We start from the raw sequence: 18,055 nt of genomic DNA on the forward strand, positions 1-18,055 counted from the left end.
GTTTGCGCTGAATCCACCCAATATGCTCTAGCCAGGGCTGGGCAAAGATTCTTTGAAATTGTGCCACGATACGATACAGGATACTCAGCAATAAGTATTTGGGATACAGATACGATACTTTCGCAATAATTGCATCCGATACCATACTTGGCAATTGCATTTAAGATACTTCGATACATTCACAAATTAGTCATTATAGATCCATTAATGTAGCAGCAAACACCTATGAACGAAAATGTCTCTTGAATTTTTCTTAATTCTGACCAATATTGTTTCATTTGAATGGAATGTGTGTCAGTATCTCAAAGTTTGTCTTTGTTGTTTAAAGTACATTAGTGTCCTTCCGAAACAACTTATGGGGCTTGTTTCAGCTGCTTAACAGGACAGCTCTTTATAAACTCTGCTGACAGTGTTTCTTGCTTGCAGTGATGCAATCAACCGAAGCCACTTCAGCGCAGCTTCTGGAGCAGCTAAAATCTCCCTTTGGATCAGCGTAACAACCTTTTGGAGCAATCACCAAGCAAACATTTGTCTCTAGACTTGATCAGTTGCACGACATGTTTAACAAAATCAATATATACACAAATATGAGCACCTTTCCTTAGAATACCCAAAAGATGACATTATGATACTGCTCATCGTTTTTTCTGCAGACAGCCCTAAGTTGTTTGGAGCCATGACGTCAGGCCACCTACCATTTTCTTAGAATCTACCTCACATTTGTGAATGAATATGACTTTCCTTGATGCTTCAGTTACAGAAACTGGAAGCACAATCTGTGCAAAATTTCTATGCACTCTGTTTACTATCCAGAAAGACTATTCTGATGACATTCGTACCTTCAGAACAACTTAGGGCTTCGCTGCGTGGTCAAGTGCCTGTGGTGTGCTTTATGGAGAGAATCATGAGCATCCTAGTTCATGGATGGTTGCTAAAATGACAGGAATTAATAACTGGTCCTTTGTGCCCGAAATCTAATTGTGCTCCGTCAAATATGTGGCTTCGTATTTAACTTCGGCAAGTTTTCAAACACGAAATGTTGCTACGGTCGAGAAACAGAACCAAGATACCGGAATGCTGGGACACCATGCTTTCTCAGAAAATCCCACAGTCCAATGCAGCGAGCGGCATTGTTGATAAAGTCCGGTGTTTGTATGGTCAGACACAACTTATAAATTGAGCACGCTGGACAAACTTTTATGAAAGTATATCACAACAAATAGTACAATTATTTTTTAAAACAAACTAACTGTAACGAAATGGTCTATTCAAGCACACACATGTACTGTTTAATGTAGCTTGGTCCTCAACAGTTGGAAGCTATTTTACTGAGCTTAATAACGTAATACAGTATGATCTAATAGTAGCAGAAAACTTTATGTGCGCAGTATGTGTGAATTGTTTGTGAGGGTTGCATCCAGCAACTGCTTCAACTACATAGTAAATGTCAATATGCTCCAATGACCCCTCGAAGTTACAGTGGTAGCTCAAATACGGTTTGCAAGCACGTTTAGTCTTCTTTTTCTCCGAAAGACTGCAGAACAACATCTTGGCGCACGCTTGGCTCAAACTGAGATTTTTGCAAAAATGTAGCAGGATGTAGCAGGTTTCACCTCTTGGCACAGCTATCACATCACTGTGCTTGCAATTTTTGTAATTGATGGGAGTCGCTGCTCAGCTTGCCGACCAGCTAGTGGGTGGCCATCTAATCACAAGAACTTCAATAAGAAGCTTTAGCACGATGGCGCAAATACCGGTGTTGAGTTTTAGCTTGCCCTTTAAAACCAGATAACAGGACAATACCGGATAACAGGACTGGTGTATAGCAGCAACAATGCTGGTAGTGACTCTTTTGCTGTGACACGTTGTGCATACGTAGAGGACATAAAACTGCAATGACTTTTCATACTCTACTTATCTGCTGGCGTAAAGAGTTATTTGCTGATACACTCACTAGCGCGCAACCTTTTAGCAATTTTTCTTCAACAACAGAACATGTGCAACCAGAAATGTCTCAGACGTATTGCACAGTTGGACGAACCGTCGCAGGACATCGTCGTTATACGCGCTATTGCCACTTATAGCTCTAACTACCTAGCAATTAGTAATAGTGAAAAAAAAAATAGGAAGGCCTAATTAAAGGAAAACAAAATAAGTAAAATAGAAAGTCGGTTCTGTATCAAACATTCAACCTTATAAGTATAGAAGCACGATATAGACGGCGCAGCTTAATAGCTATGACAATTAAGCATGAAGTATCGTCAACTTACCTGTTAAGGTGACACAATAGAAAATTCAGTACGTTTGGAAAACTGCCTGAAACGACTCGTTGAGACGCTCATGAAAAAAAACGGAGCATTTGGTATTACAATGTTTCTCGAATCCCCTTCCTAACATTGTTAAAGGGGCCCTGCAACACTTCTTCAGCGTCGTCAGAAAACGCTGCTGATCGGTAGTCAAAGCTCCTGAGAACACACGAGCCATACATTGCAGTGCAGCATGCGGCCCGGAATCTCCAATTAATTCTAAAAGTCAGCTAGAAATCGTTCCCCGTTCTTTCAACAAATGATGCCAAATACCCAAATGACCAAGAAGGGAAAATAGACAACCACCCGTTTGTAGCACAAAGTCACAAGGAAATCCATACAGATTTCTCGGAAAGAGAAATCTGTATCAGAAAGAGAAATTCCCGGACCAGGACAAATTTTTCGGCGACTAAGAGGCTTTCTTTCTGAGAAATCCGCATGGATTTCCTTGTGGCTTCATGCTACAAATGGGTGGTTGTCTATTTTTCCTTTCTTAACCCTTCTGCCACCTTGCGGGATTCCGCAAAACTCATTTCCAATACCCAAATGACCGCGACACATACCCAAATTTCACGCCATTGGCTGATTTGAGCATCGTGAGCTGCATAGTCACTGCGGCCGCCACATGCCAGCGGGCTTGCTTGCAATCAAGCTGAAAGTAAGACGCGCATTCAAAGAAAAAAAAAAAGTGCTCAAGGTCATGACATGCACGTGATGTAGCTCCTTTCCCCTCAGCCATCCCTTCCTGCTTAGCTTCCAGCGCGTGCACTCGTCGGTACGAGAGAAGGGAGAGAGCAATTACAGCATGCGACAAATCTCTGTAACTCCACTAGTACTAGATTGGTTGGTAAGATTTTTATTGATAGTCCTGCAGCGCTTTCGATGACTAAAAATTTTTGTGGCAGTCGATTCGTGAGGCAATATACTCTTTTAATGAAGCCATTTGATGGCTACTCAGAAAAGTGTTGCAGGGCCCCTTTAAGAAGGCTCCAAATAATTCCCATTATTAATGCAAACTCAATTTCACTATTGCACTTAGAATAACAGAGAGCTGAGCTAGTTGGTAAGTATTCATTCTAAAAAGACAGGGCGTGCAAACACGGACACAAGAAAGAAGTCAGGACACCACAAACGCCGACTAACAACTGAAAAGACGCACAACGGCTGAAAAGAAAGAAGGCACGAAAACTTATCTGCGCATGCCCATGCAACCGGCGAACCTATCAATCCGGCACGCGTGGCGGTCTACGTGGAAGATAACTGTTAAGGCATTTGATTTCATCTTTATGCAAGTTAATCGACGGTTGGCTCACGCATGCGCTACCACTATTCTCGATATGCCATGCTTCAATATGCTCGATATGCCATGCTCGCAAGGCAGGAGCAAGGCACCTGGCAAGTCGCTGTATCTAGTTATTTGCAGAACTGCTTAACCTCTTTGAGTTTTTCAGACCATTTTCGTATGCGTAATTCTCAGGTGCTAGTTCAGTTCCTCTCAGAGGAGAACCCCGGCTGTTGTAAGGCCTTTAGTATGGATGTTGAAGACCTGTATTATTCTTTGCCGCATGAGGACTTGTTAAAGGGACACTAAAGGCAAATATTAAGTCGACGTTGATTGTTGAAATAGCAGTCCAGAAACCTCGTAGTGCTACTTTTGTGCCAAGGAAGTGCTTATTTTGAAATAAAATCACGTTTTAGTGGTCCGCATTGCGTTAGCGCACTTCAAATCACCCGCCTGAAATCCGACTTTCATACGTCACTGCTGCCGTGCCCAACGTTGCCCGCCTTTACTGCGCGGCCGCCAACACTAGTAGCAGCAGAGCTAAAGTAGCGGGACCCACAGCAGCAACAACGGCCATCGAAGCCATCGAAGCTTGCCGCAATCGCCGCAATGCATGTGGACGGAGAACTTGAATTGGCTCGCGACACTGGGCTCCAATTCAGCGACTTGAGCCCCGATGAACGCGGTATGCTGCTGAGGGCTCGTAGGGCCGGCGTCGTTGCATGTGGCATTTTGTCGAACTTTCTGTCAGAGCGACTTTCACGAACGCGCATAACACACGCGGCAGTACGCGATCCCGAAACTACCACTGAGACGCGACCGCGTGAGCGAAGCAGGGCGCCGGGCAAAGCGCAGTTCAGCGAAAACGGAACCTTTGAACAACGCGCGCCGTTCCCTATGGCAACGCCACAGAAGTTCTTTTTTCCGTGAATCAAATGGAAACGAACAAACAGCCCTTTATTACGTCTTTTGATGCACGGAAGGTTCTTTTTTTATTGCTGCTAGTTTGATTACCAGTGATTACCAGACTCTCATATGTCATCGGGATCACTTCGAAAATGTCCCACTCGTGGCACTCATCATGTGATACATTTAGCTTAATTTCTCGGTAAGTAGGGCACTGCTGTTGATAATATTGCCGTTTTAGAAGTTGTCATACACTGAGCTTTCACTCTGACATAAATTGTTATTTGCCTTTAGTGTCCCTTTAAAATGTGTCAATGAATGTATTAACCAACAAGAGCACCAGACGGTTTTCACCGAAAAATGTGGTGTTTCTACCGGGGCATTTCTAGAAATCCTTTCCATGTATTTAAGGTCGACGCTGGTAGGTTGGAAGGAAGGCGTTTATGTGCAGAAATCAGGGATATGTATTGGTGCTAAAGTTGCTCCGGTTCTTAGTGATTTATACCTTAGCAAGATTGACAATCTTTTGGAAGGCGCCTTAGGTAATTCAGTTACTAAGGTTTTTCGTTATGTGGACGATTACTTGATTTTTGTAGTGGTGAGGACTTTGAAGAGGTGGTACTTCCGTGAGCGAAAAATTTGAATTAAATGGAGGAGGGCTGAGCTTTACTAAAGAGGTGCCTCAGAATAATGGAATACAATTTCTAGACATTTCTTATCATTCCAGAAGAACCACGTGTGCTGGCAGTATTCTCCTAGATCTTCGAAACCGCTGTTAAATGTTTCGTCAAAGCACTCGAAAGTTGTAAAAAACGGCATCGCCATGTCTTGCCTTAAGTCAGCCCTCACCAAGTCGTGTGAGCACAAAATGAGTGATAGCTTTAACGCACAGGTTACGCGTCTTTTAGATGTAGGGTATCCTCGTGATGCAGTGGCCACGGTCGCTGAGCGTTTAAAGAAGTCTATTGTGTTAAGTCCAAGCATGGTTGCAGAAAGCGATAGGAAGAAACGGGTCGTAGGTATACCGCACATTCATCGCGTATCTCACAGGCTAAAGAAAGTAGGAACTAGATACGGCGTTAACGTTGTTTTCACGGCTGCCAATAAGCTAGGTAGGACTTGTGCCGCTGTGCAGAGGAAGAATGAGGGAGTAAAAGACAAGAAGCGGACCAACATTTGTTTCGTAAAACACACCAACAAATTCACTGATTGCCGTACGAGTGTGGTGTATAAGATCCCTTTCAGCTGCGGCCGCTTCTATGTAGGACAGACGGGCAGATGCATTAACCAGAGATTGTTGGAACATAAGAGATCGCTAACAGGAGGCTCACCTTCTAATCTATCTTTACATTGTCGAGATTGTAAGTGCACGCCAAAATTCGATGAATGCGCAGTGTTGTACCGGCATAGAAATGAAGAAACGCGCCTGATGATTGAAGCATGGCATATCGAGAATAGTGGTAGCGCATGCGTGAGCCAACCGTCGATTAACTTGCATAAAGATGAAATCAAATGCCTTAACAGTTATCTTCCACGTAGACCGCCACACGTGCCGGACTGATAGGTTCGCCTGTTGCATGGGCATGCGCAGATAAGTTTTCGTGCCTTTTTTCTTTTCAGACGTTGTGCGTCTCTTCAGTTGTTAGTCGGCGTTTGCGGTGTCCTGACTTCTTTCTTGTGTCCGTGTTTGCACGCCCTGTCTTTTTAGAAAGAATCACTATTGCACTAAGTGTTAAGCAGAATTTTCTTCGTTCAGCAAACTGGGAGCGCAGAAAAAAACACAAAGGACGAAGCGCTCGTCTTATGTGGTTCCTCGCTTCGTCCTTCATGTTTTTTTCTGCGCTCCCAGTTCGCTGAACGAAGAAAATGAATTACCACGTGGCCCACCTTTCGATCCTCCTGTTAAGCAGAATGTTTCGTACTGTATACCATAGGTCAGCAAAAAATGTGGAGCTCACTCAGACTCACTCACGAAACATATCTTGCCCTTAGGGCTCACTCTGACTCAGACTCACCAAACTTTTCCTCATCCGGACACACTCTGGACTCAGACTGACTATAATTTTTCTCAACCGGATTCACTCGGACTCAGACCTCGATCCGAGTTTGAGTGAGTCTGAGTAAGTCGACTCATGAGTCCGTTAGCCTATTAGCTTTTTTGCCACAGTGTCAGTGCTCTTTAAAACCAATATCTCGCATAACTGGTGGTCACATATCAGCACCTTTTGATCTCGTACCTTCAGATACGAGTTATCAAAGTTTGCAATTCAATAAGGATCTTTTTATTGAAAGATGGGTCACACGAGATATCTTTATCAATAACTTTTCGTGAAAAAGTTTGCGGGTGGAGGTCCAGGCATCTCCTCCCCTTCTCCCTCCGCAACTCACACCTCTGATCATTAAATATTGAGCTGACGTATGAACGATAGCACGTTGAAGTATGTGTGAGTATATGTGAGTATAAACGCAAGCCAACATAAGGCTGACAGTAATGCTGAAGTTTAGTAGATAATACCAAAGATTGGCAAAAAATGTGGAGCTCACTCAGACTCACTCATGCAATATATTTTGCACCTAGGGCTCACTCGGACACGGACTCCTCAAAATTTTGTCAACCGGACTCATTCGGACTCAGACTCACTATAAATTTTTCTCAGCCGAACTCACTCGGACTCAGACTCACAAAAACTTTACTCACCCAGACTCACTCAGGCTCAGACTCGCGTCTAGATATGAGTCTGAGTGAGTCGACTCATGAGTGAGTTTGCCGACCTATGCTGTATACTCAAGGTACGCACACATAATTATATATTTGTTTTCAAAATCACCTTGGCAACATGTAAATGTGTAAACAGTAGTATAAATAATGCAGAAAGTTAAAAGTAAGAATAAAACCGAAAGCTTATTTTGGTAGCATAGAATAACAGAGAGCTGAGCTAGTTGGTAAGTATTCTTTCTAAAAAGACAGGGCATGCAAACACGGATACAAGAAAGAAGTCAGGACACCACAAATGCGTTTGTGGTGTCCTGACTTCTTTCTTGTGTCCGGTTTGCACACCCTGTTTTTTTAGAATGAATTTGGTAGCATGTTACAGAAGACATATTGCAGTGACCAGACCAGAAAAAAACAGTACAGAGACCTAGCTAATGTATGGGATACAAAACGACAGCTAAGACAGCGCTTGTGCTAACAATCAAATTATGATTTCAAAATTCTTTGAATAAAGTTAGCAGGAAGAAAAAAAATACGGTATGCCAGGATATCTTCTGTTAGGTAAATGCTTGCTAGCATTTACCTAACATGTACGAGTGGTGTCATAGTCGTTAGAACCTAATTTGCATTTAAGTCAATGATCGCATGTAAGTCAAACTTACATCCACGAGATCATTCAAACTGCTGATATGTGAAGGCCACAAGATGCAAAGCAACCCCATTCTTCCATTCTTCAGATTTAGTAACGAAGCACAACGCAGAAGAATCTTGAATAACGACACTATAGCAGCATCAAAATCTGCACGATAAATGCCGTACACATTGGAGTACTGCAAATCAGTTCTGCGGAATCCCGCAAGGTGGCGGAAGGGGTTAAGAAAGGGAAAATAGACAACCACCCATTTGTAGCACGAAGCCACAAGGAAATCCATACGAATTTCTCAGAAATAAAGCCTCTTAGTTGCCGAAAAATTCGTCCTGGTCCGGGGATCGAACCCGGGACCAACGCCTATCCGGGGCGGTCGCTCTACCAATTGAGCTAACCAGGAAGCTAGCAATTGGCAGCGCAAGGGCGAATTCATCGACAACTCGAAGCAACTGGACACATATTGCAAATCAGTTCTGTGGAATCCCGCAAGGTGGCGGAAGGGGTTAAGAAAGGGAAAAAGACAACCACTCATTTGTAGCACGAAGCCACAAGGAAATCCATACGGATTTCTCAGAAATAAAGCCTCTTAGTTGCCGAAAAATTCGTCCTGGTCCGGGGATCGAACCCGGGACCAACGCCTATCCGGGGCGGTCGCTCTACCAATTGAGCTAACCAGGAAGCTAGCAATTGGCAGCGCGAGGGCGAATTCATCGACAACTCGAAGCAACTGGACACATATTGCAAATCAGTTCTGTGGAATCCCGCAAGGTGGCGGAAGGGGTTAAGAAAGGGAAAAAGACAACCACCCATTTGTAGCACGAAGCCACAAGGAAATCCATACGGATTTCTCAGAAATAAAGCCTCTTAGTTGCCGAAAAATTCGTCCTGGTCCGGGGATCGAACCCGGGACCAACGCCTATCCGGGGCGGTCGCTCTACCAATTGAGCTAACCAGGAAGCTAGCAATTGGCAGCGCGAGGGCGAATTCATCGACAACTCGAAGCAACTGGACACATATTGCAAATCAGTTCTGCGGAATCCCGCAAGGTGGCGGAAGGGGTTAAGAAAGGGAAAGGGAAGGAAGAAAGGGATTTCCTTGTGGCTTCGTGCTACAAATGGGTGGTTGTCTATTTTCCCTTTTTTAACACATTGGAGTATGCAGCGCAGGACAGTGGCAAAGAACAAGTGTTGCAGCACTGACACAACTAAAAAGAAAAATCGAGATCAGCATAGACGTTCGCGCACTTCTTTCTGTCAAACTCTGCCACATGAGCCTTCTTCACCAATATGGATGCGTACACCTCACCTCATGCCCTCACTGGAGAATTCTGGCGGAAAGGTAAAATTATGTGACTGTTCTTAGCTTTATTTGGGTGGCTTAGTGGCAACAGTATAAGCTTGAGGTGCAGAGTTCAGCCAGCGATTATTGTTTCGCACAGTTGTATTGCGATAGCAGTATCTTGTATCTTAACCCTTTCAGTCACGAATTACGATGCACTGTCTGCAAATGCATCAATTTTGCATTGCATGATTTCAAGGCACTCCGTATTACATTCCAAGAAATAAAATGTAGGAATGTGTTGTTTTGTGTGAGTTACACCAATTAATGTTAATTAGCGTGTAATTAAATATATATTTGTTCTGCAATCAGTCAGCTTCAATCCTTGCATAATGGGAATCAACTATTAGGCCCAAAATGCACGCACAGTTGGTTTTTTGGTTGTATGTATTTCGAGCGAAGAAAAAATATACTCTTGACGTTGGTCCTGGAACGTCGCACGTTGAACGATCGTCGAACATGGTAGTCTCTCTAGCAAAGTGATCATCTACAGCAATAAGCAGCATAATGAAGTTAAATAAGCGCTAGTTGTCCATTCAGGAAGCCTGCGCGAATGTGCACACTAAGTTTCAGGCCATTTGAAGAAACACGCGGTGCGTGATGCGACTCCGAAGTTGATGTGTACAAATGTACACACTGTGACTGAAAGGGTTAAGGTACTATCTGCGTCAAATGAAACCCGAACGCCGGCAAGCCTTTGTAATGGTATAATGCGCGCCGTCCAGTTATCACCATGGACAGGCACGCATATGCGCAGTGCAGTCAAACCGGATGTGCACGCCTGTCAATGGTGATAACTGGACGGCGCACACAATACCATGCAAAGGCTTGCCGGTGTTCGGGTTTCATTTGACGCGGATAGTACACAATTATTTCATGTATCGTAAATACAGATACTGATACACGTCTTGCAAGACGTATCGTGATGCAGATACAAGGTACCCAAAGAGTATCTAAGATAGCATCTAAGATACATGTATCTTTGATACTGCCCAGCACTGGCTCTAGCGAGTGTTGTGTGCATAGTGCTGACTTTGCCTTGAGACACAACCTTTGGCCTGACCAGCCCAAAGGTCGAAGGGACCTCCTTGGCCTCCGAGATGCCACATCTGGAAGAGGACTCGTTCAAGGAAAGCCCCACTGGCTGCTCCCACTGCGGGGGCACATGGCGGGAGCCTCGGCACACTGCGTGTGGCTTCGGCAGCCGCCTGATGCCATTGTGGTGCTGCCCCCCCCCCCCCCCCAGCTGCACCACTTTGGTGAAAGACCTTTTCCCAGCAAAGTGTGCGGCGGGACACGGTGTCTTGCCTCACGGAAACTGATGTTTTGTGTGACTTTGATGGTTAGAATTTTTTTCTTTTTTCCATGCAGCACAGGAGCTGGAATAAGCCAGGTGGTCACCATTGCAGTTGGCGCAGTGTACCTCGGCCTTGCAGTCATCATCGGCGGAGTGTCCCATGATGCTGCATTTGGCACAAGTTAGCTGCCCTCGGCGACTCTGGGAAGCATGGCCGAACCGTTGACACTCAAAGCAGCAACGCGGGTTTGGAATGTATTGTCTCATGCACAGTTTAAGGTAGCCGGTTTCAGTTTCATCTGGTAGTGTGCTTGAGGTGAATGTTAGAATTATGCCAGGTTGGCAACGCTTTGTTTTCGCATCAGATTTTTATGCGCTGGACTTGTACGACGTCCTGATCTTTCCAACCAGAAAGGAGTGCCTCATCCGACAGATCTATTAGGTCATCATCTGACACAACACCCTTGACGGTGTTCATCGTTCGGTGAGCAGTGACAGTTACGGGCTTGTCCCCAAATGTTACAAGGTTTGCTAATTTCTGAAACTGAATCTCGTCCTTAGCCTCCACCAGAAGGTCCCCACTGGCCATCATGGTGGCCTTATAGCCACTTATGATAGTCTCAGTGAGGCACCTGGGCACGAGGAATGGTGAAACGTTTCAGGCTTTCTTGTCAGGATTCTTGCAATGGATGACTTGGTACTTGGAGAATGAGCCTTGTTTTTCAAAAGAGACTGGATACTTGCATCAGTGCGCCATTTTTGAGGGGGCAATGAATGGAAAAAGGGTTGGCTGATCCCATAGAAAAAAATTCGGCAGGTCCCACGTACCATGGGAATCGATGTTATGTGAAGCATGTGCAGGAAGGTGACTGTGTTGCAGTTTTTCTCATTGAGCGAAACGTTACGGAATGACGCTAGAGAAATGTGAAAATGGTATACGCACACACATATTTTGAAGAGTCGCGCATGTGTTATATAACTAGTTGTTTACAGTTGCTTAACGATCCCAACAGCAACACAGGTGTTACTAACGCCAAACGCAGTAAGCTGATATCTAGTGCTTACATTCTTCAATATTGGATAGCGCGAATTCGAATAGGACAATGAAGGAACACAGATGCACAGGACAGGCGCTACTCGCAACTAAACTTTATTCAGAAAAGTTTCCCTAGATGTATACACAGCCGAGTGGCACGGGCAGGCGCACTGCGCGTACGTTACAGTCACAGTTGCAGTTGTTAGAGTTGCGTTACACTTGTTTGCTTATACTTATTCGTTATGACGGAGAACGCACGCATGTTTCACGAACCCGTGTGCATATGTGGAAGGGGTTCTTGGCAGTTCTTGAATAAGGTCATCATCACCGTGATCAATGAGCACCAGCAGCTGGACAGGACTTGTTATCGGGTCCATTCATGACTGCGGCTACGAACGGTCCAAGTGTAGTGAAGTGCGAGGTGTAGTACAGCTGGTGGAAACCGCGGATGGCTTTTACGAAGCAATGATCTATAATGCCATCTGTCCTGGACGTAGCACCGAGGTCTTGTAATGCCCTGTCCACATCTAAGCCTTCTTTCATGCTGTCTAAGAACCAGGCGTTGTTGGGTTTTGATAAATCAATGCTGAAGTCACCAGTAATCATGAGAGACATTGTCCTCTCGGCAAAGTTATTGTAGAAAGCATTGACCTCGGTTTTTGCGCAATCCACGAGGTCGATGTTGTGGACCACGTGGACGAGTGGATGGTAGCCCAGTGTCTTCCAGGGGTGCTCTGTCTTCAGCTCCCTAACTTTCCTTGCGTCGGCCGCTCTGGTGTAGTGGTCACGGTGCTCAGCTGCAGACCCGAAGGTCGCGGGTTCGATCCTGGCCGCGGCGGTCGCATTTTGAGCCGAAATGCTAGACGCGCGTGTACTGTGCGATGTCAGTGCAAGTTAAAGGGACCGACAACTGGCCAGAACGGATGATTAGATCCTGGTGGAAATGAAAAGGCCGTGAATTATAGTGACAGATTCCAGAATACTATTCGCGATCTGAGTAGGATTTATATTTTAAATCGCGTTTAAAAGTAACAAAAACCGGCATGTCGCGCAGCCTAGCGCGAGCGTCATGAACTAGACGTATGCAGTCTTAAGCACTTTGTTGTACGTAGTCCAATGCTTTTACACGCACCAGAACGAGGGCTGAAATTTTGAATATCTATGTTATATTGTCAAATCCCGTTTGTTTCTAAGGTAAAAGAAGTAAAGCATGAGATGCGGCGCTGCTTTCGTGGCTTCCAGTGAAACAGAGGCTGCGGCGCATGCGTGCGGCATCCGGCGGCGTTTCCCGCGTATACTCGACTCTCGTCTGCTCTCGTCGTATCGGACTTTTGAAGAGTAGCACGCGAGTTTGCACTGCTGCTCGCAAATGCCATCGACTTACTGTTCTGTGGAGGATTGCTACCACTTCATGAACAACACTGCTGGTGTATCCTACCACTTGTTTCGTTTTCGAAGGCTTAGCTTGGCTTGGCTTGACTAAAATGTGATAAAGCGACCTGTGTACGGCCAAAGTACTTCTATAAGATGCCCCAGAAAAACGCTATAACTATTGTAAAATAATTTAATAGGCTAGAAAGCAGCAGTCGCCGCACCGCAGGCTTTGCAAACGTAACGTTGCCTTTTTATACTTAGGGCATAACTTGTCACCACTGTTGGCGTATAATCGCTATCGCGCTCACCTCTCACTGTTTGCAGCATGTGATATTAAGACTGCATAATCGCTGCAGATCGAAAAACTCTGATTACAAATTGCTTACGGCGTTCTCCGCGTTACCACTCCGTGATTAGAAGCTCTGACTGGTAAGCTTCCCGTTGCACTCAAGAAAACGGGTACCACAAAAGTTGGTTGTCGGTCCCTTTAAGGAACAACAGATGGATAAAATTGCCGAAGTCCTTCACTATGGCGTCTCATAATCACATCGTGGTTTTGGGGCGTAAAACCCCGACAATTATTATTATTATAACTTTCCTTCCGTGTGAATGTGTATGTTCACGGTAACTGCATTGACTGAGACTCTGTTATCACCTCTGGCACATACCCGCATAACATGAATTCCGGTATGCGGTTATGTGCCACATGTGACTCGGGGAAAGGGTTTCATGACGTATGCGACAGTTATTTTGTGTTATTCATGTCATCACCAGTGAATCGTGTTTGTCAGACACTTATCCTATGCTATGCAAATTTTGATATATAACAATATATAACAACCTATGGCGACGACCGAGAGAGCGCCCTGACGTAGACGGCTAGATAGATGGCAGGGGCGTAGCCAAGGGGGGGGTTGGGAGGGTTCAAACCCTCCCCGAAATTTTTCAATTTTGCTTGCGTATATAGGCACGCACACATACAAACACACGCACGAACATACATAACGTATGGTTGAACCCCCCCCCGAAAAAAATTTCTGGCTACGCCCCTGATAGATGGATAGGTAGAGAGATAGATAGAAACGCCCAAAGTGCCCGAGGTTTGCTAAGAAATGCTTCACATTTAAAAGTCGTTCATTCGGAAACAGCCCTACCGCCCACCATGGAGCCTAACAAGGGGACGTGGCAGAACATGTAGATAAGTCTGCACAACGCCAGTAGTACGCCATTACTATAACCAGATATGGTTTACCCTAGGTTGGATAGCCACACAAGGTTAATTGCAGCCAGGAAAACCAGAAGTAAATAGAAGGAGAGGACAGGAAAGAATACAAGTGAGAGAGAGACAGGAAAAGGTGACTGCCGATTTCCCTGGGTGGGTCAGCCCAGGGGTGCCGTCTACGTGAAGCCGGGGCCAAACGGGTGTGTTGCCTCCGCCAGGGAGCCTTAAAGGTCCAAGTACCCAGCGTTGGCTCAGCCCTCAGGATCCTCCCCCTTTTCCCCAGTGACAGCTAGGCATGGGAGGGGGTCGAAACCCCCCCCGTTGACTCGGATCCGTGGTGATGCCGCCCACCAAACGCCTGCTTGTGCAGACGACCCTGCTGGGGTGCACGCGGTTTTATGTGCTCATGTAGCCAGCATGTTTACATAAAAATCACTATGGTTCCCACCTCACTTGGTGCTCTCTGTAATCGAAACTGCGACTGGGTGCTATAAAGCCATCTCCAAGTAATTAACAGCCGCGTGCTCGAACAAACGAGCTTTTCAACTATGATATGAAGGCTGTTACCTACTTATTGCAACAGAAAAAACAAGAAGCAAAATTTTTGTGTCAGTGCTCCTTTAAGAGCAGCCCATTCTCAATGAAACTGCCGCTTTATCTGCCTATCTCAGAGCTGCTGGGTTGAAAAGACGTGCCATCATGGAAGCACAGAGTCAACACTGACGAACTCCACCAAGCATCATCATTTTTTTATACTTTTTTATACATTTTTTATACCCCCGACACACAGCCTGCTCTCAAACACGTCAACCTAAAGTGTGCATTACAAAGCTGAATGTACCAAAGCTAAGCTTCTATTACGCGAGTCTGGGCCGTTATCTTGAGCAATAGTTCTCGGATGTCTTTTTCTGTACTTGGCCAGTGGTCAAAGCAACGGCCCATCAACATTATCCAGTGGTGCATGATAAAACCAGCATAGAATAAGGCTAACACACTGCAACAAAATACCAGCCCCGGTTAGGTTTTCTTTTTTTACCACCATGCTCAGTCTGTGGTGAACCATAAAGCGTAGATGATTTGTTTTTTACAGACAGCAAGAAAAACAATTTTGGAAACAGCTTTGGGAGCTTTTGCAATAATATATTTGTAGTTTGGCTCTCTGCATACGAATGTTAGTTTGGCGGTGCAAAAGTATTTTAATTAAACCAATCAGCTTACTATCTTTTTGAGTATACACATATATTCTCATAATAATATTGGCACTTATCAGTTAAAAAATTTCCTTATTCCTTGTTCCTCTGTTCAATAGGCAATTTCTAGTTGCGAATTACCCTATCTGAAACTTTTTTCCGCCATCACGGAATTCCTGACAAGTGGGTGTGGGTCCCGGTTGATAGGCAGACGGACATTGAACGGGTGCAAAAAGGCGCATTAGGACGAGTGCACAACGCCGTTCAGTCGTCACCACGATTCAGACAGCTTCGCATGCCTCGGCTGACGACGCAATGAGGCCGTCGGAAACACGACGATTTAGTTGGGCCAGCCAGCGCCAGGTCGCAGATGCCGCAAGGGCTCAAGCGCCCGTATTCCGCGGCCAGTCGACAGGTGTCGCTCGCGAAATCATGGCACATTATCTCGCGTTACCTCGCGCTAAGAAGTGCCGCTGATGTCCGAGGGAACACAGCAACGTGCGTCCACGAGCGCTCAATTCACGGACAAGTGGCTAAAAAAAACATGGCTGACATGTCGCACCGTGTTGCCGTTAAAACGGAACATGCATATTGTGCCGCTTTCGCGACAACGAAGAGGTCTACGTACAAGATCATTCGCGAGAGCGATCATTAAAGTAAAAAAATCTCGCTCTTGGAAACCGTAAGAAGTTTTCAAAAAGTGCAGCCATTTTCTCCCCTTTCTTCTCGAGTGATCGCACAGCGCACGCACAGCCATTTCGCGCTTTACGCTGCAATTTTCTTGCGAAGTGACGAAATGTACAGCTGCACGAAGCTGGCAGTAATGTAAACTTGTACGTACAATTGAGCAGCATTATCCACGGCTTGTACGGAAGAACTATCGCACGTCCTCCAGAGATGTCGCACTGCTCCGCGCTCGGGGACGAGCTCGTTACGAAAGTGGCCGCCAGGTGGGGCAGCCTAGCAGAAGGGGCAGAGTCCCCTGGCGCCAAACATTGCTACCACTACTACCACGTCAGGCATGACGTCAGGTCTACTGGCTAAATAGGGGGAGTGTCCAAAGCGCCGGCTCCCGCGTGGGCCTTTTGCGGTGAACTCCCGCGCCGCGCCGCCGCTGCGCCGGACCCGTGGGCTTTCCGCGCTCGGGAAGCGCGCGGAAAGCGAGGGGCGTCTGCTACGCGCTGTAGTTTTTTGCGTCGCGGTTCCGCACAGGGCACTTGAAGTCTACTTAACTTTTATAATGCGGTGCGGAATGCAGCTTATCCATCTTTAAGCATTGTGTTAGTGCTGGGGCAACAAGAGAATGCAAAAACTCATGTGTCAAGCGGCATCAGCGTGGCCTAGTTCCGGTCAGAGAGTTCGAGAACGTTGGTGCGTGTGTAAAAACGCGCAAAACTGACACGCACAAGCAAAGAACGAAAAAAAAAAACTTATTCGCACGAGTAATCGGGATATAGCATCACGCATGCACGAATTAAGAGTAATAAAACAAAGTAGATTGCACGCGCAGTCAGCTGAAATACTTGCAGGCAGTGACCGCTTCACACTACGAGCGTTTAGGGGCGAAACTCCTTAAGGCGGCACCCGTTCGTCCCTCGTAGTCGTAGTAGTGCGTAACCAGTCGTAACGCTAGTACCAGATCTTGACCTCCAAGGTGGTGCCGGTGGGAGATTTTTCCTGTGCGTTGTTGAACATAAAAAATTCGCAGCGTGCGCGTTAACTAAAAGCCGAATTCTTCTGTCTCTCATTCCCCATTAGCAGCCATTGGCATGTTCCAGTAGGAAACGTTAGTAGAAGTAGAAGTGTAAGTGTTAGCTAAAAGCCGACTTCTGTCTCTCATTCCCATTCATGGGCGTCCGCAGAACTCTTTTCAGGGGGGGGGGGGCAACTGCTGGGTTGGGGGGGGGGGGGTATGGTAAGTTAGCACTAAAAAGGCACTATTTATGGTCTGAGTTACGCACATGCGAAAACAAAATCAAAACAAGGAATCATTAGATTGAAAAATACTTGGATTTTGTTAATAAAGAAATAACTAAACGTAATAAGCAAAATGCGAAAACATAGCACCGCTCTCAACGTGTTAATTTTGGCGCAAAGCTAGAAACATGAAAAAACACAGAGGAAAGAGTCAGGGGGGCACCAAACTACGAACTGTTTATTGACGGCAAAGATTGGAAATCAAGAAAACTTATACGCATGCGCAGGGGCGTGAAACTGTGACGTCAGCATGTCAATACGTAAGCTGTCCATTAAAAAAGGATCTCTCAGATTGATACGATACGAATGATGTGCCACTGACACAGGCGGACCCATTCCCTGAAATATGAAACGCTTCTAAAAGTTATCTCGCCGTTTGGTCTCTGCTCTTGCCAACAATCTTAGCTTGCTCGAAACGTGACGTACATGAGCATGCCTTAACATGCACCGGAAGATGCGCACCATCGCTTTTGCCAATACTATTGGCGTGCTCCCTCAGGTGGTCATTACGTCCCGTTTGTCCTATATATAGGACTTGCCATTGCCACAGCTCACAGGAATTTGGTAGACAACGCCTTCGGCACGCCGCCTGAAGGGTTTCATGTGCCTCTTTTGGCACCCTTGCTGCTTAGCACTAGAGGTTCGCTGGCACAGCTGTGCCAGTTCATTTGGAGCGGAAAACACAACAGGAATTCCACGCCTAGTGGCCACCTTCATCAGGTTATGGCTCGCTTTGTGCACGCACGGCAGCACTTGTGGTTTTGC

At 45.8% G+C, this 18,055-nt stretch overlaps 1 protein-coding gene across 1 annotated transcript in view; it reads right to left on the reverse strand.

The window, feature by feature from the left end:
* LOC119384175 (uncharacterized) overlaps positions 1-16,274 on the reverse strand; it is a 350,667-nt gene extending 334,393 nt beyond the window's left edge. The window contains exon 1 of the mRNA XM_049412793.1: positions 16,155-16,274. The gene's annotated coding sequence lies outside the window, so the exon portion shown is untranslated. The remainder of the gene's footprint in view (positions 1-16,154) is intronic.
* Between the last annotated feature and the right edge of the window lie 1,781 nt (positions 16,275-18,055).

This window comes from Rhipicephalus sanguineus, chromosome 2 (assembly GCF_013339695.2).
Source record: "Rhipicephalus sanguineus isolate Rsan-2018 chromosome 2, BIME_Rsan_1.4, whole genome shotgun sequence".
NCBI lineage: Eukaryota > Metazoa > Arthropoda > Arachnida > Ixodida > Ixodidae > Rhipicephalus > Rhipicephalus sanguineus.